At 41.8% G+C, this 25,397-nt stretch overlaps 1 protein-coding gene across 1 annotated transcript in view; it reads left to right on the top strand.

Moving 5' to 3' along the window:
- LOC104949354 (zinc finger MIZ domain-containing protein 1-like) overlaps window positions 1-25,397 on the top strand; it is a 74,704-nt gene that overhangs the window by 26,337 nt on the left and 22,970 nt on the right. The window contains exon 2 of the mRNA XM_010775711.1: window positions 1,736-1,834. The gene's annotated coding sequence lies outside the window, so the exon portion shown is untranslated. The remainder of the gene's footprint in view (window positions 1-1,735; window positions 1,835-25,397) is intronic.

Genomic DNA, 25,397 nt, shown 5'->3' with positions numbered 1-25,397 from the left:
CCCCCTCATCCTCGTCTCTCTCGACCCATTGAGCCCCCAGCGCTCCTCCACTTTCTCTTTTCAGAGAGCGGCACTTCCAACGGGAGAGAAATGCTGCCTGAAAAATCTTCCAATGATTAAAAAAAAACAGGATTACAAAAAAAAAAAGTTTTTATATTTGGAGCATATTTGGAGCATTAGCCTTGTCCTGTCAACCAAAGCATGAGCTCAGGAGAAGCTCTGGCTTGGGATAGAAATGGCTAGCATGCTGTGTGTCACTACGCTTCCTGAAAGAGATACACTAACAGGATACAGCTACATACTTTTAAAGGGGGTAAAGGAAAAATGGCATTTGTACCTTCCTAACACACTCCACTTACAGTATACACTCAAAAAGCTAGACACATTTGCATTCTTTCTTTCACCATCCAAGTCAACATTTAAGGTATTAACTTGTTCTTTGTCATGCTATTTTATCAAAGAGGAGCTTGAGGAAATATTGAGTGCATGACATGGACAAAGAAAAGGCCAATTGTTTGTTTATATACACTTTAACCCTTCTAACCTATGATGAGTATTCCGTAAGCATTGCCTTAACCTACACCCTTCATTCAAAGAGGGGTCGAGGACTTATTTATACTCACACGGGAAGACATGAATTCAACAAAACATCTAATTTCTAGTGAAACAGAAGTTAGAGTGTGTATCGTTTTTTAAAAAATCTTTCGGATTGGATTGGACTGCTGTTAGTTGGCTTAAAATCTAGCACGATAAGGACCTACGACTCACGCAAAGTTGCAGATTGATGAATGAATGTCATGCGATAACTGTTTGAAATTGATTGGTAGTATCTTACGTATGCACACTTTTTATTGTGTTTTGATATAAAGAATACAACACTTTTTTTGCGGCATATATTGTTAAATAACTGCAGATTTTGACGGGAGTTATGAATTAAGAGCATATAAAGATATTTGTTTTCATCTCGATGTTTAGTTGTGTGGAAGAATTTGCCATTGGGGATAATTTGAGTTTCTATATTCAGTTGTCATAGTTAAGCGTTGTTAGAAGCTCAGAAGAGGCTTGCATTAGTTATGGAAAGATAACACATGTACTTGTAATTACAACTGCTCACTAAGATTAATTCATTACGGAAAATTAAGTCTGTGTGCTTACTTGCTTGGGCGATCATAGATAAGATTATAAACTGTGTGGCCCCTATGAAATGTTGTCTTTATATGTGATATTCTATTAAGCACTAACTGGCTTATATGTTATGGTTTCTCGCACATTGGTTATCACCTTTTGAACTTCAGCGATAACTAATATGGTCATTTTAAAGGGTCTGAATGTCAGTGGGCATATGCGCGTGCCCAGCCAGCCCAGGCTAAGTGCAAAGCTGTGGTGAAGGCCTCTTTTTAATAGGCTTATCTGTCAATCGGGAGTAAATTGTGAACGCTCTGCGGTGGATGTTTATGAGACCATACTGATCATCAGTTGCTCTTTTTGATTCGTCCTTCATGGGCACGAGAGCATGAAGGAGCTTATCCGTGCAGGGAAGAAGTGTATCACGTTAAGCAAGGCGCAGATGGAAGCCACTCGGAGCCCAGAGGAATCTGCGAGAAGCAAAATCATCGAGTGGGCTTGAATTTTTGGGGAGAAAAAAAATGCAAATGTGATGATTCAGTGTTTGGAGATTGGTGGATAATGCAGCGGTGATTGATGTATTTTCTTTTCCTCCTCTGATTTCTCTCAGGGGCAGAAGACGTGAGGCGCTGAAGTGTTTCTCCTCCTGGTGTGTGAATGGGTGGGGGGGTCCTGCGTGGTGGAGAATCAAGGATTGAAGTCATCACAGGTGAGTTTCTTTTTGTTTTCTTGTATGGATGGACCTGTAGAGCCCAGCAGGTGTCTGGGGTAAAAAGTTGGTGGTACTACTATTGAAGAATACATGTATGCTCTCAAATTATTGTCAGTGTAGCTTCAAAGATCTGGAGGTACAGGTTGTTAGCGGCAGGCTAGTAAAAGTCTAGTAAAAGTGCTGTTGGGTGATTCGGTGTCAAATCAGATTATCGTTTACATTTTAGATTTTGTTTGATCGTTATTTCAATGCCCGCTGACAACAAATAAGTTATATTAAATATTTTTACAACATTTTGATAATTTCATCTCTTTTTTGCCATTTAGGATAATCTTGCACCCAAGAAAAAACGTGTGTGAGACGTTTTTTGTGGTTAAATATCTAAAGAAATATAACGTTCAGAGAAAATACCGTATATGTGTTTAGGGTGCTGACAAAATATCACATAATATTTCATCTAATAAACTCATTTATAAGAGCTAGTGTGGCTGATTTGTTTGCTAGTGCTTGCGGAGGGGCCCTCTGAGTGGCTGCTTTTGGCGCAGATGGTTTTATTAGAAAGTGCAGGTTATACCAATGTTGTTTATCTTTATGTTCTGTAAATCTGAGAGCAAGAATGAAACATTTAATAATTTGAGAGCATGATGAGCTATTAACATTTGTGTTAAAGTCCCTGAGACTCAAAGGCTTTGTAAGGACTTTTTATTACCCGAGATGACTCTTGGTCTCAAATTAAACAAAGCTTGTTGCTGGAAACAGATATCTGCCTCGCCTGTCACTACAGTTGATTTAAAGACTACAACTTTGTTTGCTCGGATATGCTCTGTCCTCCGCTGTGCTTGAAAGTCTTTGGTAAACATTTGATGGTGGGCAGCAGTTTGTGTGTGGTCAGCGTCAGCTCACCTTGCAAAGCATAAGGAATTCATTAGGAGCTCCTGGGGGGGCTCTGAGTAACAAAGTGCAGAGATGTTGCGTGTGTTTATGTCTTTTGCCGGCATCCAAGTCCATAGGCAGTCTGATGAAAGTACACACACACACACACACACACACACACACACACACACACACACACACACACACACACACACACACACACATACACACACTGAATATATAAGAGTGGTTAATCTTGATTAGAGCAGTGTTAATGCTGAGAAATATGGTGCCCTGACAAACATCTGCCCGCCACACAGCTGAGTGGGATAAACCAAAGTGATTATTGTGGAAATGTCAGGCGAGGTAGACAGTGAGAGCAAATGCACGAGGGGGGGGGGGATACGACAAGAACAGGAACATGACATCAGGGCTTCACAGTCAGTTCTCAGATTTTCCCCTCTCACTGTTGACGTAAGGCTGCCTTTGCAGAGGGAAGATCTAGCTGGGTTTGATGATAGCTGGAGAGGCTGCAGTGAAAGAAATAGTGACAGACTCAAGAAGAGAAGTGTGATCTCAGAGGAGGATAGCCTTATATGATCACCAGAGATTAAGTGTGTAGGACTGTATCTGATGAGTATTGCTTAATCTATAGAATGTCGGAAAATAGTTAGTAAAAACGGAATATTACACCTTCTTTGCTCGGTCCTTAACAAAAAGAAAACCTGTTTTTTATATGTTTTGTTTAATCTTTCCATTTCACTTAAATTGTTATTTGCATTTTATCAAGGTTTATATGTTAATTTGCCAATTTATTAACCAACCAGGTCTTTAAGCGCTGAACAGTTTTTGCTAGTTTAATTTCAGTTGGCTGATGTCTGAAGGTTGCAGGGCTGGTCAGGGTAAGCCCTAATGAATAATTGCTTTCCTCTGTGAAATGTGAGGGGTGCAGACATTCTGTTAACCTCGCTTAAAGGGAAAGAAAGGGGGAGGAAGAAAAAAAATCCCCTTCCTGTCAGTGGTCTTTCTTCCTCTCTGTTCTTGTGAGATCTGGAACTGATAAGCGTGAGGCCTCTGGTAACTGAACAGGAAGGACAGAGGGCCCTGCCCCTGAGCCCCTGCCTCTGCACACATGTCCACCTCCCCTGCACCGGGAAACAAAGAGAGCACAGCCCGCCACTTAACTTCAAGTTTCAAGCTTATTTGAAGGATTATTGTCACTTGTTGGGGTGAAATCTAGTTCTGAAGGGAATTTCTGTTGAATAAAATAACAGAGAGGCATTTTAAACAACAGTCTTATGCTAAATGAATGCTTTGTAGCAGCTTCACACCCATGCACAATCACAACTCCCTTGTTCAAGTGACCAGCGTTGAGTCAAGTGGAAGTACTTTATTAAACAAGCACATGGCAGTGAGGGTTTAACATTCAACCCGAACACCCAGCGGTCTGAATGACAAGCTGTTAAACTGATAACTGTGATAGGACCGTTGTTTCTATTCTTAGATGTTTCCTGAAGCAGGTGCTTTAAACGGGGGAAGCCACAGGACAAAATGTAACATAGAGTGAAGTTTCAAACCCAAAGAGTGACTTTTGTTTGGATAAGTGGTTGAGCAGAGGTTTGATAAACGCGTTTTTATGAACTCCAAGGTATGTGACGAGTGCACTTTGCTCTTCAAACAAAAGTTCTTAGGAACTACTTTGAGGTTGTCGTGCAAACAGAGCAGCATGTGTGAAGTATTTACTGCCTGAAAACAGACATTAAAGACACGCTAGGTGTAAGATCAAGGTTATAAACAACAGATTCTCAGATGTTAATGAATGAAAATCTCCTAGGGTATACTACCAGGATATTTTTTTATATGTAAAAATGTCTGTTTGGTAATAGAAGTATTCGTAAAAGTACTTTTACAACAGACCATCAATTTTTATTTTGCTATTAAAATCACATAAGCCAGAAGGTGTATTTAAACGATGTGTAAAGAATGTCTCACATACGTTTTTGTTGTTTATGCTTAATTCCTGCCTCATTACTTTGTTTTTAAATAATTATCTTATATTGCCTTGTTTGTTGTCTGCACTTCATGTCACCATGGTCTTGAGTTAATAAAACTAAAACTAGCCAATCAACATTTGGGATGGTACTTCATCTTGCATTTATGGGCCCTTTTGTAGATGAACTCTCCTGACAGGATAGAAATCACATTTTTACTTTACATTGCATTTAGCTGACGCTTTTATCCAAAGCGACTTACAATAAGTGCATTCGACCAGGAAGATACAACCTTGAAGAAAACAGAATCATATAAGTACATCAGGTTTCATAGAGCCAAACATTTCAAGTGCTACTCAACTAGCTTTAGATAAGCCAGTCCTTTGTTAGTATATAAGTGCTTTGTTAGTAATTGTATTTCTCGAAGTGGAGTCGAAAGAGATGAGTTTTCAGTCTGCGCTGGAAGATGTGTAAGCTTTCTGCTGTCCTGATTTCAATGGGGAGCTCATTCCACCATTTTGGAGCCAGGATAGCAAACCCACGAGTTTTTGCTGATGGGAACTTGTGTCCCCCTCGAAGTGCGGGTGCAGCGAGCCGTTTGGCTGATGCAGAGCGGAGTGCACGTGCTGGGGTGTACAGTATAACCATGTCCTGGATGTAGGAAGGGACTACATGACGTGTAGAAGTTGCTACTATATAAAACAAATACCAAGCACATCATCAGAATAAACAGCTTGGGAAATAAACTGAACACCTCGTACTGATGTGAACAATGAACAACTATCCCTGGATTTAGCCCTTGAAGCTATTGTGTCACCATGACCGAGATGGTGCAGACTATTAACTCAAGGCTTCATTATTGATGTGTAGCAAGTGAATGGAAAGATGATTGCTTTTACACTACTGCCTTAGTACAAGATAGCACTAGAGCCAGGTTGACTTCCTGCTTCCATCTATTATCTTATCAGTCTGGTTTTTCCTCATGTGGAATTTCCTTATAATCACCTTTTAACAATGCCTACCTATAGCAACTTTGGGAATCAAAGGCATATCTTTTTCAGAGCTTAGGCTGTGGCGGAGATGTTCCGGGGTGGTATCCTTCCCATGAGAGAATGCGAGATAACGTGCCAGGGTGACAGCTGAATTATTAGCCCATTAGTCACCGGAGAGAGAAAGTGGTGGAAGAACATGGCATCCGTCAAGAAAGTGCCTCTTTTTGGGAGATAGCCTCTCCCTAAACGCCGCCCAGGAATCTTGTAAGTCTCTCCCACTGACCTAGGAGCCGGAGGGCCGGGGTCAGGGAGCAGAGCTGGTGCTATCCCGGTGCTCTCTTAGCTCATCATGACCCATAGGAACAGAGCAGCATAACACCGAGGCAGAACTCCATGTACCGGACTAAAAATAAACGTGGCGTCAACCCATCCTTCACATAGTCGCTTACGAATGAAGACACACATGCTCATGCTTGTATAATGCGTGCACCTGCCTTCAAAGGCGATCGCAACCACCGGTGGTAGTCGAGGACATGTCAGAACATGTGTGATTGACAGGCTGACTCAGCGGTACAACATGTATATGTTCACGGACAGATGTTCTTCGCAGCCTGCACTAATAGTCTCACTTCACGTACAGCAGGAGGAAGCCATTAAGTAACACTTGGCTCCGAGATGAACTTCCCCACTGCTTTGTGACCCTGTTGAATCTCCGAGCCTCCTTTACATATAATGCTCCTTTGTATCGGCTATCTGTCCTGCTCTACTCAAATAAAGACACTGCACTAAAAAGAGTATTGAACAAATGGTGTCGCACTTGCTTCCTTTGATGCAAAATCAAAGCTGATATCCCTTTTGACTTGCCTTCCACGGATAACTTGTCAATTTCCTGCTCATGATGAATAGCCTGAATATGCCACGCTTCATAAGCCAACATATTAATTAATGGCATGGTGCAAATTGTTTTAAGAACACTTGGCATTAAGATGCTGTCGGCTTTTGAATGGTCTACCTCAATACGACCACATTAAGAGCTTTTTTCCTGCTTGATGAATGCCACATTATGCATTTCTCTGTCTGTGAAAGCAGTAACTGTGATCTCATTAGGTCTGATACACTCTTGTTAGAGAATATAACCAAGAACCAACAAGCTTGACTTGACTCCACACAGCTTCTGCTAAATGTAAAATGTCTAATGAAATGATTATAGTAGCAACGCAGCAGGGCCCTGAAATTAGCCCATCAGCTGGTCTGACTGCCATTAAACAGGCCCAGTTTGCACATTTATTTACAGCAGGAAGACAAATATAAGCCCAGATCCTATTCCGTTTACAAGTTCATTGAGTTTTTTTTACTGTCAATTTATTTTACATTAAACGTCATCTTTTCTAAAACTCATAGGTATTATTCTATTTGTCCTAATGACAATGTAAAAGCAATGCAACATTGTGATGATGAGAGATTCGTACCAATCTTCTCATTAACTGTTAGGAAGAAACAAATAGTCTAAAATGTCTAACTATAAAGTTAGCTTCATTTACTTATCATTGATATTATGTACTTCAGTAAAATGAACTGCAAATGATCCACATCTCTTTGATATTTAGAGAAAATCCAACCAAAATCATATTTTACTATAACAAATAATCACATTTTGTGACATAAAAAGTGTGACATTTATTTCAAATGCACTGATATGAAATAAGGGAGATCTTACCAATTCATCTTTTCAAGCTCTTGTTTGATTGTGTGTCATACAATGAAGTCAGATCTTGTTTGAAAGCCCAGGAATTTGCGGCAGACAGGCTGATACTCATCAATTTGAGATACTCTTGGTAATTTTTTGGTATCAAAGAAGATGATGATACTGATGCTAATCCCGGTGAAGGGGATGATTGAGTCATCAAGGCAAAACAGCTGTTTTATGTGCAACTCCCCCCCCCCACATCCCACCCCAAACTAATGGCTGATGATGACTGTAGCAGAGTGTAAGTGAGTGCAATTGACAGTGGAGTTGGAGCTTCCTCTGGGAGGGGGGAGAACGAATGAATGTGAGCGCAGGCAGCAGGGTGGCCATGAAACATTCATGCACCTGGGGACTCTTTGCGTAAGGAGAGCAAGCTGAGCCAGTAATGAAGTAAAGAGCAGAGCACTTTTAATGGCTCTGTTTGTCCTTTTTTTTATGAGATTAGCTATGCTCTGGCTCCTTATATCAATTGCATTACAAGTCTAATTTCATACAGTGATAACTTAAAGGTACAGCCTGCTGCAGTGCCTTATTTAAATTTGGAATAATTTAATTATGGTTAGCTTCACTGATAATTGGTACCACAGGTGTGCGGCTGGTTATAGCTCTGAGCTGGACAGCAGAAGGTGAGTTATTCCCAGCCCTCGGACCCTCTGCCCCCGGGCTGTTGACATGACAACGCAGCTCCAAATGTGGACATCCCCGGTCCCAGTTGTGCCGATTGGAACAGTTGTCCCTCCTTAACTCAGCCCGCTTAGCTCGTGTAGGGACAGAAAAGGCGAGAGAGGAGGTGCAGAGGAATGGCAAGATGAAGAGCAGAAGAAGGGAGAAGCAATATTTAGACAGCTGCACGTGTATCGCTGTCAAAGGAAGGGGGGGGGAGTGGGGGGGGAGTATTTCTGTGTCCTCAGCTAGGCCTCAGACAAACTCCCGCTGCAGTATTGATGTCACTGCACCCTCCTGACAGCAGATTGTAAATCACAAGTCGCAGTCATCTATAGATTTACAAACACCTGCTACCTCTGTTCCTATATCATTGTAGCATGTGTAACTGTCCAAACTGAGGATACTTGTTCACACATGTTTCACGGTTAACCTATCTGACGGCTCACTCTGGCTGTTCCCAGTACAGTAACGGTGGTTGTGATATACTGCTGGTCACATGTCTGCCGTCCTGTGCCTTGAGGTGGTGGACGGCAGCTGACTGCTCTGATTCACTGGGAACTCGACTCGTGCGTTGTGTGCCTCACAATGGACTGACTCATGCGAGGTCCACACGGCTCTTGTTCAGTGTCTATCTTTCAGACGTTTCACTGGAACTTTCTGTTTGACTTCTTTGTTGCTTATGTGTTTTGATTGAGACAGTAGTCTTTTCTTATGACTTTGCATTTCCCCCGCATTGTTCCCTTCTTTTTTTTATCCAGTGGGAATGGTCAGTTTCCCTGCCCTTGCCGTACTATGTTTTCTTGTTGCTGTTCAATATCAAACGCATGCAAAGAATATGGACCTAGAAGCTTCTTTTTACCTGACATGCACCCAGATAGCACTCCCCCACTCCACATGGTTCCCCCTTCAAACTAAATGATCCGTCTTCCAAGTATATACTGCCAGTTGTCTTAGGCCACGTTAAGGGCAATGAAATTCAAACCATGTCTAGTTTGAAGAATTTATCTTCCACTTAAAAGCTCATCAGATGCCAAAACATTTGCGTTAATGTTGTATAGCAATGGTTACTAAGGTCCTTTTAAGGATAGGAGAAGAGTGTTGCAAGATTATTTTATTTACATTATAAATTATAATGATTAAAAAAACAAGGCACATTATACATAAACGACCTTTTCTGTCACATTTTCAATGTCTGTGTCAACACAGTCTTCTCTGTTAAATGACTGAGTAGGCTTTTGTTTGAAAATCCAACATTTGTAAAAAAAATAAGGATGATGACGTTTTTACTGACAGTGCTTTGTGCTTCCTTTTTGAAAATGTTTTCTGTTTCCATCAGCGCTGAATAACCAGTTGTCTTTGTGCTCTTCAATAAACCGTTTTTTGCTTGACGACAGCATTCAGAGACCCAGCATTAAATCTGTACCTGCGGTCGCCCTCGCTCCCCTATCACATAATAACATGTGCAACACCCTCACAGCAGCCACTAATTGCTGCTGGATATTAGAGTGAGGTCTCCTAAGATACTGACCTTGCTTTAACCAATCACAACAGAGCGTGTTACAGGGCAGAGCTGTGATCAGAAGAGTCCCCGGAGCACGAACAGGGGGAATTAATTATTCAGACTGGCTGCTCGCACGTTTTGCTGGACACCACATTTAATGACATCTATAATGGCATCTTTGTGAGAGATTAATGGTGATGTGAGAGTATCAAAGCAGAAAATACACAAAAGTCCAGCCAGACAGCTCTCTGCGTGCCAGATACAAACACAAAGGGAACGATGGGTGCGAGCACTTTATAGCAGCATCCAGATTTTTCCTTTTTGTTCTCAAATTCATCACCTAGGATATTCCACAGCCTTCCTTGACTCTCATTCCCAACCTGGAACATTTTGTTTCAAACTGACATGCATGGACCTATGGTAATGAGATTGGCTTAAATATTTATTGTACGAGGAAATGAAGAGGTAAAAAGATTAGAGCCTTTCCTTACAATATTTACATCACTGCCACCACTGTTTAGGTTCTGCAGCTTGGGGGAAAGCCTGAGTTCTGTAATGATCAGTAGTCGTGTTTCCACTGACCTTTTACGAGACAGGAAAGCACTTCGATGGATTGAAAATGTTTTTGTGTTAGTTAGGAAAAAGGGAAACTTGGTATATTCTTTATTCAGGATGACAATTCTAATACAGTGGCTTTGAGCTGACGGAACATTTATCTCCTATAAATGTTTTATTCGTCAAATGATCAACTACAGCAACAAAAAAGTACTTTTATTTAAGAGAAGGCAAGTGTTTCTGCCAGTTTAAAGCACACTTTCTCAATCTGTGTGCTACTTCAAGATGAAAAAGCTATACAGATCCAATTTCGGATCAGTAAGTCTTCCAAATATATTTCATAGTACATACATAGATACATAGATGTATCGATATATATGAAACATGTAGCAGGGAAGAAGGTTAATACCTAACAACTGTGAAGCACTGCAGCTCTCACAGCTCATATTTGCTGTAAATAGCTTAGCAACAGCAAGGTTACTGACTCTGGTTGCATCTGCATTATGCTAATGTGATGAGAGCAGGAAGCCAATGGAGGCTAGTTGCACCGGATCGCTACGGGGACACAAACGCAAGACTCATCATGCAAATTAGCAGGATGGCTGATAGCTCGAAAGGTTTAATGAGAGATACGCAGCCAGATCCGAACCACACCTCCAGTCTGATTTGGACATCGAGAGCTCTTCTTTGATATTTCTCTCCAACCAAAATGTTAATATCGCGACCCTGAGCAGACATGCAAACAATCTGGCCAGTGTGTTTCCAGTCACATGGGCCTGAAGTGAGAGAGACTCAGCGTGTCTTTCCTGGCATTTCCTGAGGCTTTCGTAAACATACAACACACTCTCTGCCTTTCTTTCTCTCTGTCACACATGCACACAGGATGTCCTCATTACACAGATAGTATAATGTCTAATTCTCTTCTTTATTTGTATAGAAAGGCAAGTGATTTACAGGGAGTAGGTAAAACATCTTACTATATCAATGTGAAACGATAAGGCAAAAAATAATATAGCTTCTGTTCATCTGCAACTCTTCATTATTATTTCCTGTCTTGCAAAGAATTTTCCAAATCCGATGCTTAATCTCCTTTATGATTTCCTGATTAAGGGTTAAATAAACAGGGTTACAAACCGTTGTTAGTGTAATAAATATGTGTGTGTTGTGAATTAGAATAGAAAAGAAAAGCAGAAGGACGTGTGACTTAATTTTGCACTTCTCCTTTTAAATCTTCTCACACTCAGCCATAAACATCTTTACAATGAATAAGCTAAATACGGGTTAAAGCTCTACACCCAGTAGGAAAATCTACGACTACTTCCCCTACAATCTACTTCTAATGCGTTTAGCTCGCTAAAAATCATATTTTAGCAATTACGGCAGCGTTGCTAAAGCCATTAATGGATGTTGTTTGTGTGCGAGTATAGCGCTGGACTCTGCCAGAGGATGGCCATGCATTAAATCATTATTCGATTTAACCAGTTGAAATGTGTGTGTGCGCACTGGTTCATCTAATTGATTTGGAGTGTTAAAGTGCAGGGTTCAATGAATACTCTAATCAAAACCTTAGAGGCTTCAGCTAAATGGTAAAGAATGATTTAATGTGTCTCAGGCTATTTTTTAAAGCCTGGAGCTTTAAGTGGATTCTCTTGCGTGTTGTATCTTTGTGATGTAGCCTATTGAGAGAGTGCAAATACATATTGACAAAAACATTTTTAAATCTTAAGCTGTCAAGTTTGAAATCAATTAAATACACTGAAATCAGGAGCTTTAAACCCACAATTCTTCTTCCATATGCATTAAGAAGTGTCAATATTCCTTATCACTATCTACTGTTTTTTTACCCATTCTTCGCCATCTAACACAATTTCATGGTGCTGATACAGAATCTAAAAATTCAATAGCTGAGCATGTATACTGGGATTATAACTTGGATTCTCTGTGGGGGATGTAGGTCAGCTGAAAGGCTCTATTTCCTCAAATATTGTAATCCCCATTTGTTCTGCTTTTTTCACCAGAAACACAGCTTTAGGGTCTTTGTCAGACGACACTGCCCTGGGCAGGACAGTAGCTTTAAATGCTGTTGTCTTTTCTTTCAGAAGATTTATCTACTTGTGTTTGCTCTTGGAAATTGGCAAATCAATTTGAAATTATTTTTCTTTGGTTGCCCTATTTGTTATTATTTTAAAGATGTTAAAGGGCATCTTTAGGCTTTATTTTGGGTGGAAGAGAGAGCGGTTTGACATTCAACAAAGCTCTCAAAGCCAGAATTGACCGTGGGCCGTTGCTGTTATATGACATGAAATGTAACCACTCAGATACTGAGGCGCTTTACCGCCCTTATTTTCTAATGAGTTGTACCAAATACTAGAAAACACAGCCTCTTCTTTCCTCTACTTTCAGCTTGAACCTTTGCTCCTTGAGTTGTCCACTCTGCTCTGCTGAAGTACAAGCAGGTCATGTTTATAGTTGAACTGGGAAGGGGGTCAGCAGGATATACCCATTTAACCTTGCTATAGCCCTGCACAGAAAAAGGAAGTCATTCATTTAGTCTCAAGTGATAAAGCATGGTTGAATAGTTAAATCAGTCTGCCTTTTCATTCATAAAAAGACATCATCACTTCCCCACAGCGGTACCACTAATTCCAAACTAATTTCGTGCCTGTTTGTCTGGACTTGAAGAATAGTCTTGTGAAACCATGCATGAACATGAAAAATGGATTTGTTTATATATCATTCCAGTATAATGGGTTTTTGGTCTGATTCAGGGACAAAACCTGATGTACCTTGTACGAGACAAAAGGGAAAGATTACTCTACTCGCTCCTGTGTTGTCTAACCGATAACAAGTATGGTACAAGACAAGGCTGTCCATTGTGGAGAGGGTTTTTTTCCACAAAAGTCATTATGCTGAATCAATGCTCCCTCGAGAAACAACCGGCTCAAACACCCCACACAGAGATGGAAGAGTGCGTCAAAATATGTTGCAGCCCGAGGCTTCTTTTTGATGGTTCAGCAGGCCAAGGTACATACCGCACACCTGCAATTATGTGGATGTTTTCAGATGGCAGAATTCATCTAATGTCCGGCATAACTCTCTGAAAAGTGAGAAAAACAAACACTAAAATCTTTAAAGAAATGTAAGGGTTGCTTCACCTCCTCAAGCATATTTTACACTTACCTGAAGGTTTTGAGATGAATGCCTGCGACTCAATACAATGGAGGTGAATATATTTTTTTGCCAATCAGAGAACTGAAAAAAAAAATGCACCAGTGAAATATCTTTCTAGAGACGGTGTCTGAGTGGATGATACACAGAACGTATTGTCAATATTTTAAGTTACTCGTTCTAAAAATGAGTTGTATAACAAAACGTAAGCAAATAAAGCCAAAAACTGTCTCCATGACTATAAGGGATAGATTTGCATCTCTTAAGCAGTCTGTGTTAGGCAAATCAAGTGTATATCTTCCAAGTTAAAATGTCAGTACAAAATGAAAAAAAAATACGTGCAGCAGCTCAGCAAGGAGCCACTGTCTGAGGAAACACAAAGGGGGAATACAACTAAAAAGACTGACTTCAAACTCAGTGCTGAAACCTCAAATGAACTTTAACTGAACTTTTGAATGTTTTTTGCAGGCAAGAGGAGGACTGTGGGGTGTGTCCCCCTGCACTACTATTGGAGATGCTTTAGTTAGGGACAGTATGAAGAAGATACGTTATAAATTCAACTGATAACACTTTCAGTGTAATTATAATAATGCATTGTATTTATATTGCAACATTAATGCGCAAAGTGCCCCTCAGAAAAAGAAAAAAAACTAGACAAAAATAAAACATTCACATGTGTGTTGAGGCACCAAAACAAGCGAAGTTGTTAAGAGTAAGACATCATTTTACAGAATAATAAAAGCCAGAGAGCCATGGCAAAAACTAAAAGAGAATACAAGCAATACAATAACATCAAGTCAGAATCAAATAGAACAATAGCATAAACAAAGAAGGCTGATAAAATGTGTGTCAATAGTTGGTCACATAAACTCCTCGTCATAGATGATATACAGTACAGTGTACAGAATTGAGCTAAACCAATGTAAACCTATCCTTTAAGTGACACAGATATGCGTTTTGTTCTCCGGGGGAATCAATCCTTTAAAATAGCGAAGCCTGACATGAGGAGATAGATGCGCATGTAGTCTTGTATCCTCCATTCATTAAATCATGTCTGCCGGTCTTTGTCATCGGCCTGCAGCCTGTCTGGGGCGTTCCACATGACAGCAGCATGTGTACGTATGGACAGCACATTTAGCCTCTCTGTCTTTTACACCCAGGGGTCAGATAACGTCTCATTTAAAAAAGAAAGTCAGAAGGTCGTGTCGAGGGGGAGAAAATAAAAATATTTCTTTGGATATAAAGGACATATCTGGATGCTCGGAAAAATCTCCATCTGTTTGCATGACTGCGTGGAACATGGAGCTATGTGGTGGTGGATATGCTCGAGGGGGTTATAGAGGCAAGTTGGGGGGGGAGGCAGGAGAGGGTTGTTTCTGTAAATAGCCCACTCTGCATTAAGGACCGGCATGCTGTGCAGTCCTGACCTCACCAACCAAGCCGCCGCTCACATTTCCTCACAGCGCGGGAGGCTGTGGAAGTCAGCGCTGACTGTTTCTCCACTTTATCCAGGTCAGATCTGATCAACTCTCACCAGTGAAGAACTGCAGCTCGTGACCCTGGTGCCACCCTCGCTGCCACCCAGTGTCAAAATAACACAAGCAGCTCCGCGGAGGGCCCGCTGTTATGAAATCATCCCGCCCTCATTTGGATTTTTCGAAACATCTATACTCGGATAAATTGTCAGATCAAAACAAAGTGTCGACTCAATTTGACTTCCGCATTTCTCCACATTTAGCTGTTAACAGAGAGTTTGCCTCGCAGCGTATGTGCGGTGGATGTGTGTGTGTGTCCCGGGAAGTAGGTCATTGATTCGGTACTTGGACACTGATTATGTGTTGGCCTAGAAATGGGCTATAATCGGTGTCTCTCATACCAAAACAGCTTTTCATAAGTGGCAGTTATTTCAAGGTCAGGACAACATTTGTGTTCCATTGCCACGTATGCATACAGACTTTATTTATCTCTTTCTCTGTTTCAACAGATTGCTGTTTCTAGAATCTGTTCAATCTCGTGAGATTGCTCATTTTAGGATACATTACCACCCGGGAAAAAAAAGACTGATATCATGTTCATCTCTGTTTATAGAGACCAGAATGTGCCAAATCTGCAGGCATGCCCTGTTCTGTCCTTAATAGGGGGTTTGATGCACTCACTCGAATGCCATTTGAGCCAATAATGTAAATATCCGTGGTCTTTGAACAAGCCAAGACGTGATCTAATCTGTCTCTGACTCTCCAGCAAACTCTCCTGCAACACGTGTAAAAAGGGAGTTTTCATCATGACGATGTTGGAGTAAATATTGCGCTCAACGCTGGGAGTTAACTGTCAGCTAGCATCATCACAACTCACTCTCTCTGTCTCTCTTCATGGCTTTAAGCAAGTGCTGTATTTGATTCTGCAGTGGATTTATCCTGAGACGCCCCTCAGGATGAAGCCTTGATGTTGTTTTGTAAATGTAGCTTGGTGTAGATTTAGCCCTGTTTACAGTATGAGCTACTATTAGCTTGAAGAACTCTCTGGAACTACCTGTGCTCTGAATGCTGGTTGTATGAGGTCAAAAGGGCATGTTTGTGTTCTTCCTGTTCTCTTCCTTGGCAAGCGTGGGTCAAGAATAAACATTGGGAGCGTGCTGGCATGAATGGAGTTCTCTTATTTTTTAAAGTGGCTGTATTCCCTCATGTGCTCTTGTGTGTTCTCCTTTTCATAATAACATCAGGAAGGACTCAAAATCTCAGTTTGCATATCATCTCTGGTTTGCATGAAAACAGCTTCTCATTCGCTCCACCTCCCCTCCTTGTGTCCCACGTGAACGATCCTCAGCGTGTTTAAATGAGCCCTCGCCATGTTTGCATTTGTTTAGGCAGAGAGGCAGAAACCAACAAGCAGGCACAGACCAAATCCTATCAAAAAATGACATCAGCCGCAACAGCTGCAGGCTGTGGCACTGGGAGGAGAGGAGGGAGAGAAAGAGAAGAGAGAGAGAGAGAGAGAGAGAGAGAGGGAGGAGAACAATTGACCAGAAGCGACACGGGAAAGAGAGGTGACCTGATTGCTCAGCTGGCCAAGAGCACGGGAAGGAAGCAGCAGGAAAGGCTGGTCCCCTCAGTCTGGCCTGGCTCTGCTGCTTCTCCTCGGTCCCTCCGTGGCTTTCCTCTCCTCCCTTTCCCCCCTCCTCCTCCTTCCCGTCCTCCTTCCCGCACTGCTGCCTGTCACGGCTCACTACATCGGAACAAAATGATCAGCTCTCACCTCCTCATGAACACGGGTCATCATGGTAGCCATGCAAAGGCTGGGCCCTTTGTATTAGATAGGGATCACTGATATCTGGGCGGAGGAGGTGCTGCAGACAGCTGGAGAAGTCAATATTGTTCTGCTCTTTTACAGCACGTATATGTTAGGTTGTTAAAGTTGTATTATTTCATTTTTTAGCCGTGGCCCTGAGGACACTATTCATTTCATATTTTCGCTGTAAAGGAATTATTGGATGTGTTGAGTGTGTTTTTGATTCTCCACAAGGAAACACGTCAAGTGGTTCTTTCTCAGTTCCTGTAGCTCATAATGTAATTAATTCTAATCGCAATCATCGTAATAGCTTCTCAGATCAAATACCCAAGAGCGGTCCTAACAAAATAATCCATTCCTCTGAAAAACAAACACCCAAACTCTCTTTCACACACACCCTCTCTCTCTCCCTCCCTCTGCTGTGGCTTTGGCTTGGCGAGAGAGCAGTCAGTTGGATTGGGGGGAAAAAAAACATCAGAAAACAGAAGGACCTGCACATTTGCATACCTTTTTAGCATGTGGCTGAAGGAGCCTTTATTAAATTCAACCCCCCTTTGGGGTGGGCTCGACCATGAGGGGGGGAGGGGCACATGGGGCTGAGAGGGAGGGAAAGGAGGGGTGGTCTCATCTTGGAGACAGGAGGCACCATCTGAGCCAGCAGACAAACAATGTTTCCTGACACGAGAACAAGGTGGCAGCAACGGCAAAGTGTTTTCAGCAGACCATCACTGCTGTCTCTGTCTGGGCCTGGAGGAGGAGGAGGGGGGGGGTGGGTTGTTTCGGTCCGGAGCCAGAAACAAACTAGCCTGGAGAAGTGCGTCTCTGTGGGCACAAATAAGTGGTGCTGAATTGATAGCTAATAAATCAATTAGATGGCAATCAACCAGCAATTCTGATAATTAGCTATTAATTTAAATCATTCCTAAGTAACATATTTGTTTACGCTTACAGCTTCTTAAAAGTGATGATCTGATGTTAAGCTGCTTTTTAAAGAAATTAACATTAAAGAAAAACATTTTATATATAGACTACGTTTGGATGCTGACCCTAAAGTCGTCACATTCCTTAAACCTCTTTAATGTATGAATTATATGGATAAAAAGATATAACACACATTTTACCATTTGGTTTGATGCAGTAATTTGCTACATATTTCCTTTTAGTGTTTAAGAGGTCACAGAAATCTTGAGTGCACACTACAGGGTGCCTATTAGCAAAGTGTGCACTTTGTCCCAAATGTAGGAAAGCAAGAAATTCGATAAAAGCACAAGATGCTTTGTGTTTGTCTATTCCTGTGTGTGTGTGTGTGTGTGTGTGTGTGTGTGTGTGTGTGTGTCATATATCTGAGGTGAAGCGGGGCAAGCCCAACAATCAGTAAGTATATGTTCAAGCAAGATACAGCAGCCTGTGGTTGTGCTGTACCTGAGAAGCTGAGATAATGAATCATCGCGGTGAAGTGAGGCTTCTCCGCTGCCAGAAAGGGGCGAGCCGTTAGCACGCTACGCTAGTTAGCCCGCTAGCTCCCCTAATGAGCCAAAATTACAAGTTGTCCTTGACAAATTATCATCAATAGGACTCTGCCGCTTGCCTCGTCAAAGCAGTTCTGTTGTTGGGAGGGTTTTTTTTTTCCTTTTTTTTTTTTTTAATTGATACGTAGGAGCAAGGACTCATGTCAGCTCTAACATGTTAGCAGCACCATAAGTCACATTTTCAAATTCAAGTTAATGAATATGTCAATATATACGTATATTTATACGTTTACTGGTCACGAAGAAAGAACATATTCACTTCACTTTTTTAAATAAACAAGTGTATAACTTGTGAGAGTTATAGTTAATGTGAGCTAGTAGGCCTACTACTGACTTTTGTAAATAGTTTAACACTGAGCAATAGCCAACCAACTTTTTCCATGTCTCAATTTACCTTAGCTTGTGACAGAGAATCGTGAGATCAATACAACTTTACTTAACATAGCTAACGTTGTTTGACTCCTCCAAAAAGTTGAGGGAACACATGGCCATGCACAACACTTTGTGCTAACCAAAAAATACCCTCGCTCGTTTTTGTTTTTGTAAGCCCCACCTTAGCATTTGGCACACCCAAGGCAAGGGGGATGGGAGAAGGAGTATGAAGTGAAGAAATATCACAGATGTTAGTCTGCATGAACCCCTTCCCCTTTACAGCCTTCCTGCTCAATCTGGCCTCTTTAGCCTGCGTTTTTCTTTTTCCCCCTAGCTCTCAGAAGACAAATGACTTCTTCTAACCTAATTTCAGTTGCAGCATGAGAGGGTCTGCCTCGGCGGCTGCCGGTCAATACAGTTTGAGTAGACACTGTGCAGATTCAAGCCTCTCTGGAGCCCAGTTGGCTAGTCTACCTAAAGCAACATAACTCAATAGGATTTTTTGTTGAAATTCGACTTATATTTTCTCACATTCACTTTTGTTGTTGTTGTTGTGTGCCCTTGCTTATTCATGCATGAGAAAGCTTTTTACACCACATGCTGCCGGGCCAGTTGTCTGCTTGAAGAGTGCATTGTGTGTGTGTGTGTGTGTGTGTGTGTGTGTGTGTGTGTGTGTGTGTGTGTGTGTGTGTGTGTGTGTGTGTGTGTGTGTGTGTGTGTGTGTGTGTGTGTGTGTGAGAGAGAGATTGCGACAGGGGTCACAGTTGCTGGTGGTGGTGCTGTCACTCATCAGACCATTCAGTGGGTCAACTTGTACTGTCATCCACATAATCTTGCCGTGTTTAATTCAGTTTAAATTAGGAAAGTCGTCTTGACCTCATCACAGCCCACAACTGGACCTGTTGAGATGCTCTGTGCCGATAAAGGGCAGGAAGTGGCAGAGTGTCTTTGATTATTTGGCCTTTCTCTATTCCCCTCGGGAAATGTCTCTGCTTCAAGCCCGGCAGTCTTTTCCATAACCGGGAGGTACCTTTTTGATTGGTTCCTGATGTGTGGACAGAAGTCGTCTCTCGGGGTCCACAGCAATTTATCTAGAGAATATTAAATGACCTAATGGCCATATTATCTGCCCAGAACTAAACCGAAGGAATCTCTGTGTTTGTAAGGTGTCGAGATGTCGTGCCACCGTTCTGGCTCTGTGCTCCCTTGTCTGAGATGCAATTTACTGTGCTGTGAAAGGATCAATCGAGCAGACAAGTAGAGGGATATATTTATTGAATTTCAATGAGCTGGATATTTTCCTCATTTAGCAGGATTTTAATGAAAAGGTTTTTCATTGTGGGGTGATTTTGTCTTCAGGATATAATCGAGCTGAGCAGTGCTGTAGTAAAGACTGTGCTGTATTGACGCTGGCCTCTCTTAGCTCCCTCACTCTTCCCCCAACAGGAACTGGCTAATTTCCTGAACTTGATATACCATTCGGTCGACACGGAGGGAAACATCTGAGAGAGGGGATCTCAGAGAGTTCTCCACTTTAAAAAGCTTAATGAGTGTTCAAATCTCTGGGTCAACGCTTTTTAATATTTTACAGGTGACGAAGGAGTTTTTCTCGCTGACTTTGGAGGAATCTTGAAAGGAAAAGTGAGCAGTCAGGAAATGAAAGTTTTGCAGGGTAAAGAGGAAGAACAGCTCACATTTTGTTTCCACTTAGATTCCCCTCATGCTCAGTCGTTGCGTCATTAGCGGAGTCATTCACAGATTTCCTCCATCTGCTCTCACGATGTCAGAAGGCATCGGATCACCTGCGCAGCCTTCTGTGTGTAGTTTTCAATCACTACTTCAAAGAATCCGATGCTTATCTTGGCTTAGTTTATGGAGACAAGTGTCTGTTTCTCCAGCCTTGGTAGTGCTCTGTGTCAAAGGTCACAACCTTAGCTGGAGGTCATTTATCTACTCAGCTCCTGGTTGGCAATATGACCCTCTCTCCTGACAGACTGACCCACCCCAACCCCCCTTTCTCTCTCGCTTTACTTTCCTGATGACCCTATAAAGTGGCTAACACGTGTAACTTCCTCCATTGATTTAGATGGACTCTTGACCGTGGCGTGATTTGCACCGAGCCCCTCCACTAACTGAAAAGCTTTCGTCATCTTCTTCCGCGGTGTCGTTTCTTCTAGCAGATCTTTTGTTTGGCTTTCAAACGGTGGCTGGTGTAATAAAAAAAGGAATAATTTCCAGACAAAGCACTTGTCTGCCTGTGTACAGATCAAGCATTAAACTTGTGCAGAGTATTACTTGAGCCTATTGATCGGAGTCCTCTGCAGTAGAGAGGGCAGTGTGCAAAATCAATGCTTTATTTTCTCCTAGGCTTGCCTGGTTAATGCTTGTTTTTGTCAGTGAAAATGAGAGGAAAACAAGGGAGAAACCATTTACTTCCACTGTATTCAATCCTTTCCCTTTACTGTATTCAATCCTTTCCCTTTACTTTAGTGGCAAAATCAGGGTTGGGCTTTGACATCTCTGTGGCCCACATACTTTTTCCACTCCTTATCTCTATCCTATTCACAAGTCTTGAAAGTTGTTGGTGGGGGCTGTCATGCATGGGTTTCTTGCAGTATTTGTATTGTGAGGTTATCTGTGTAACTGTACAGTAAAGTGTGTGTGTGTTTGTGCTGGCTTGTTGGCTCATGATTACAATGATGATATTTGTTCAGTTTTATTCTCTTTTTTTTCATGTTTCCAAATGTGGCTACCTGCAATTAAAGGTGGGGTAGGTAAGTTTGAGAAATCGGCTCGAGATACACTTTTTTTTATATTCCATGGAATGCTCTTAACATCCCGATAGCAATGAATATCTTAAGTGCTTTGACAAAAAATCCATTAAAAAATGTCATCTGTGGAAGCCGTAGTACTTTAAAAAGCACGACCAATCATAACTGGATGGCCTACCTGCCTGTCAGCCTTCCATCTGTGCACAAACTTATCTCGCGCCCTCATTGTGGTCATGTGCGCGTTCGTGTGTGTTGGAGGAGAGGCTCTGTAAGGAAGTGGCAGGTTGTGTATTTTCAAATTCTAGCGCACTCGAGCTGGTTTCTCCAAAATGACCTACCCCACCTTTAAGTACTTTTATTTCATTATCGATTATTCGACTAATTTCTTGATCTTTAAAATAAGATCTGACTTTTTGTCTGACCAAAAGTCAAAAATATAAAGCATTCAGTTTACAACGATCTAAAACAGAGAAAAACTGTGAATTCACACATTTGAATAGCTTCAATCGGAGAAATTGTTCACATTATTAATTAAAATATGACTTAAACAACCTCACTTTGATATAAGCCAGATCAAAGTACGAATGGATTTTCTAAATAAATCAAAAAAAGACTATTCAAACATAAAAAGCTTCTGTAATTGCAACTTAAGAGCTTTAGCTTCTGGATATGAAGTATGGAAAGATGAATAAAAGCCTCATCCCTTGTATGGATGTGAGAGGAAGCCTTGGTTGGACATGAAGTCAGAGAGAGGATGCAGTAACACAAAGAGGGGTCAGTGAACGGTAACATGGCTGGTGACAGGCTTGCCTGCATGTGGGGTGGTTTTCGCTAACGAGAAGCCATTGTGCCCTCAGTGAAGGTTAACTCTCTGATTCAGGGAGGCAGGAAGTGTTAGCTGCCTCCCCTGCACTTTTCCCATCCGTGGCCTCTGCCAAGCCTCAGTAGAACAATCCAGCCCCTGTGACTAAGAGGGAGGAAGGGAAAGAGAGAGAGGGAGAGTGAAAGAGTGAAAGAGTAAGAGGGAGAACCAGGGAGGAAGAGGAGGGGGGGTTAAAAGAAGAAAAAGAGTAGAGAGGTCCAATTCTGCAGGGTAACATCAGGCTCCTACGTTATGCAAGTGTTCCCTTTTTGCTTGCCTCACCCGGGGTTTTTATACAGATTGCATGAAGCATGATGGTAATGCAGAACATTCGGCCTGTCCCCTCTTCACCAAAACAGCCTCCATTTAAGGCGACTCGGACATATTTTTTCCTCTACAATTGGAGCTGCAAAGTGGCCAGCTGTAGCCAGTATTAAGCTCTGCACACTCACACAAACACACACAAAGCCCGACATCGATATCACAAAAAGCACTCAGAGACAAACACCCACACAGAAAACAGATATTTCAAAAAATGCACACACAGACAAACACACAGAGAAAATAGATCTCTCAGAATGTGCACACGCACACTCATAATAAGTCACAACACCTCATACGGAATCAACGATCGCATCTTTGTTAAATTATCCAGGAAATAGTTTGTGGGGCCTTGATAACAGCAGGTGTTTATATGGTAATACCTTCAGGAGGCTGGATAAGAATGAAACAATAAGGTCATTAGGGTGTTACAAGAAGAAATGAAACCAGGCTCCTTCACACACTGCAACACGGCACACACACACACATTCTGAACTAGAAGAGGCCGAACTCTTATACTCAAATTCATTAAATGAAAGCCTGTGTCAGCCGCCTTAATGACCCTTGATGTGTGTGTGAACCTGTGCCAAGTTGTCCATGGAAGAGCAATTTATCTCCACTAGTGTTGTGGTTACATGGAAGATAAAAGAGAATAGAATAGTTTACACAAGATAGAAGAGACCGTTCTTAGGAAGGTGGTCTCACCTAAGCCATTAAAATCACTCCACTTAGGGGCTTTAATCTCAAGTGTGTGTGGTACGGAGTTTACTTAAGTAATCGCTGATATGAGGTGAGCCCCCGTGCCCCACTCCTCATGCGGTTCTCTTATTGACATAAGACTTATTTCCCATCTGTCAACATTTCATATCCTCTGTCGTCTGCTATATTTCTCCCCGTCGTCGCAGGCAGCAACCTTTGCGGAGCTCACTCTGACCTGAGGTGGTGCGAGATGTCTTACATGCATCTGTAGGCATTTCTAAGCTCAGTTACATGCCCATAGACAACTTTTTGGAGTCATGTTGCTCCTCTAGAGTTTCCTTCACCTAGTTTGACTTCTATCATGTTTCATGTTGCCATATTTGTTGACATTGCTGGTCCCAAAAGTCCTTGTCTGGCCCTTCTTGCTCTAATACCTTAGCACGTCATGTAGGTTGTCAACAAGTTAATATTGGTTTGGGTTCAACATAGTCTGACTCATCTCTCGGCCAAATCACAGCTGGTCATATCGGCTAATCAGACACAGTGGTCATCTGGATAGACATAAATGTTGGTCTGATCCCAGCTTAATGTCAATAGTAACTTGAACACATTTTTCGTTACTGGAAAAATAAATCACCTTATTTCCCGTTACTGTCCAACACTGCTCTGGACAAATGGAGCCATGTATTCAAGACTGGGAAAACATGGATACATTTGATGTGTTTGTCCATGTGAGGAGCAGAAAAGAGCGACAGAGTGTGAACAAAGATGTCTCTCCACAAAGGTGCCCTCTCTCATCTGATCCCGACACATCTCTCCTACAAAGGCAGGGCTGTGCGGAGCATGCAGACGCTGCTAGCCTGCCTCTGTAGGTAAATAATGAATAGGTCACACCTGGTGGTCTCTTACAGTCCCTCTCCAGTGGCTGTTTGTTTGGGAACATTGTGTGTGTCGAGGTGTGTGTGTATGTGTGTGTCGAGGTCTAACATAAATCAAAATTCTCCTGTAGTTGTCATTTGTGTTGTGTTTTCTTTCACCTTTAGCTGCATAGTGTCCTCTTGTATCACACTCTGAAGTGCTTTAACAGTGTTTCAGATTTTCGTGTGTGTGTAGCAGTGACATTGAGACCAAATAGTTAGCATTAGCAGGGCCTGTGTGTTGGATATGTCCACGTAAAGATGCGGTCAGTGTACAAAGTGACAAATGACTGGCTTACATCTCTACATGCAGCTCAAATAGAGACTGCACTTAGATGTCCATCATGAAGACAGAATGATTTCATAACAGATGCCTCTAATGCCTTGGGACCACAAATAGCTTAAAGCTAATTCAATATAATTATTTGTGATCACTTCAAAAGATGAAAGGGCTCGCTTAAAAGATTCTCAAATACCCAGTTGGGATGTTAGGCATCATCAGTCATGCCAGCAGTCTCCCTCTCTATCAAGAAGGCTTGTCTCATTAAAAATCCATGTACTGCATTGAGTGGAAGTATTTCAATCATACAAGCTTTCTATACAAATTCCTCGTGCTGCTTTACAATCCACAGGTAATGAGCAGCTACACAAAGTGGATTTTTTACATTTGTGCGGCATTAAACGAAAGGACTAAGTTGCTGCATCAATCTATCTATCCAAATTGATTATATCTGATAGAGATTGGATAAATCGATTTAATATTTGTCCAAAAATGTAAAGGGTAGTGTAAAAACAGTGAAATAAAACAGCTGAAAATCCTCCCATCTGATAAGCTATTATCATTTATTGATCTACAACTCAAAAACATTTCCAGCTTCTGTTTTGCTGTCAGTGTCACTCAGACTACTGACGTCTTCAGAGCCCCCTCAGCATTGTAAATGTCAATTTTTTAGAAGGAGTTTATTTATTCAAGAAGAAACTCTTCCAGAAGAGGTAGATATGACTGCTTCAGCCCGGCTTATCAGCATTTTGGGGCCGTGTGTGGCAGAGATAGCGTGAGCGAGTGCGTCATGGAGACTGTGTGATTGGAGCCGGATCCAGGAGTCAAACAGTGTTTTATCTCTTGTATATCAATCACGGTGCACTGTGGCCCCTGCGCACACGAGCACCGGAGCTCACCGCATTGTTTGTTATAGCAACAAACCTGCTCTGAAGTGGATTTGTGGTGCCCTTGTTTTTTCATATTTTTTTCACAAAGGTTAGCACCTTGTTGTCAGGGAAGTGGGAAAACAGAGTCCCCAGACTGTAGGT

The sequence above is a fragment of the Notothenia coriiceps genome, unplaced genomic scaffold (assembly GCF_000735185.1).
Source record: "Notothenia coriiceps isolate Sejong01 unplaced genomic scaffold, NC01 NC01_scaffold00015978, whole genome shotgun sequence".
Taxonomy (NCBI): domain Eukaryota; kingdom Metazoa; phylum Chordata; class Actinopteri; order Perciformes; family Nototheniidae; genus Notothenia; species Notothenia coriiceps.
Note: the sequence above shows the minus strand (reverse complement) of the source record. Positions and strands in the feature narration are given on the sequence as shown.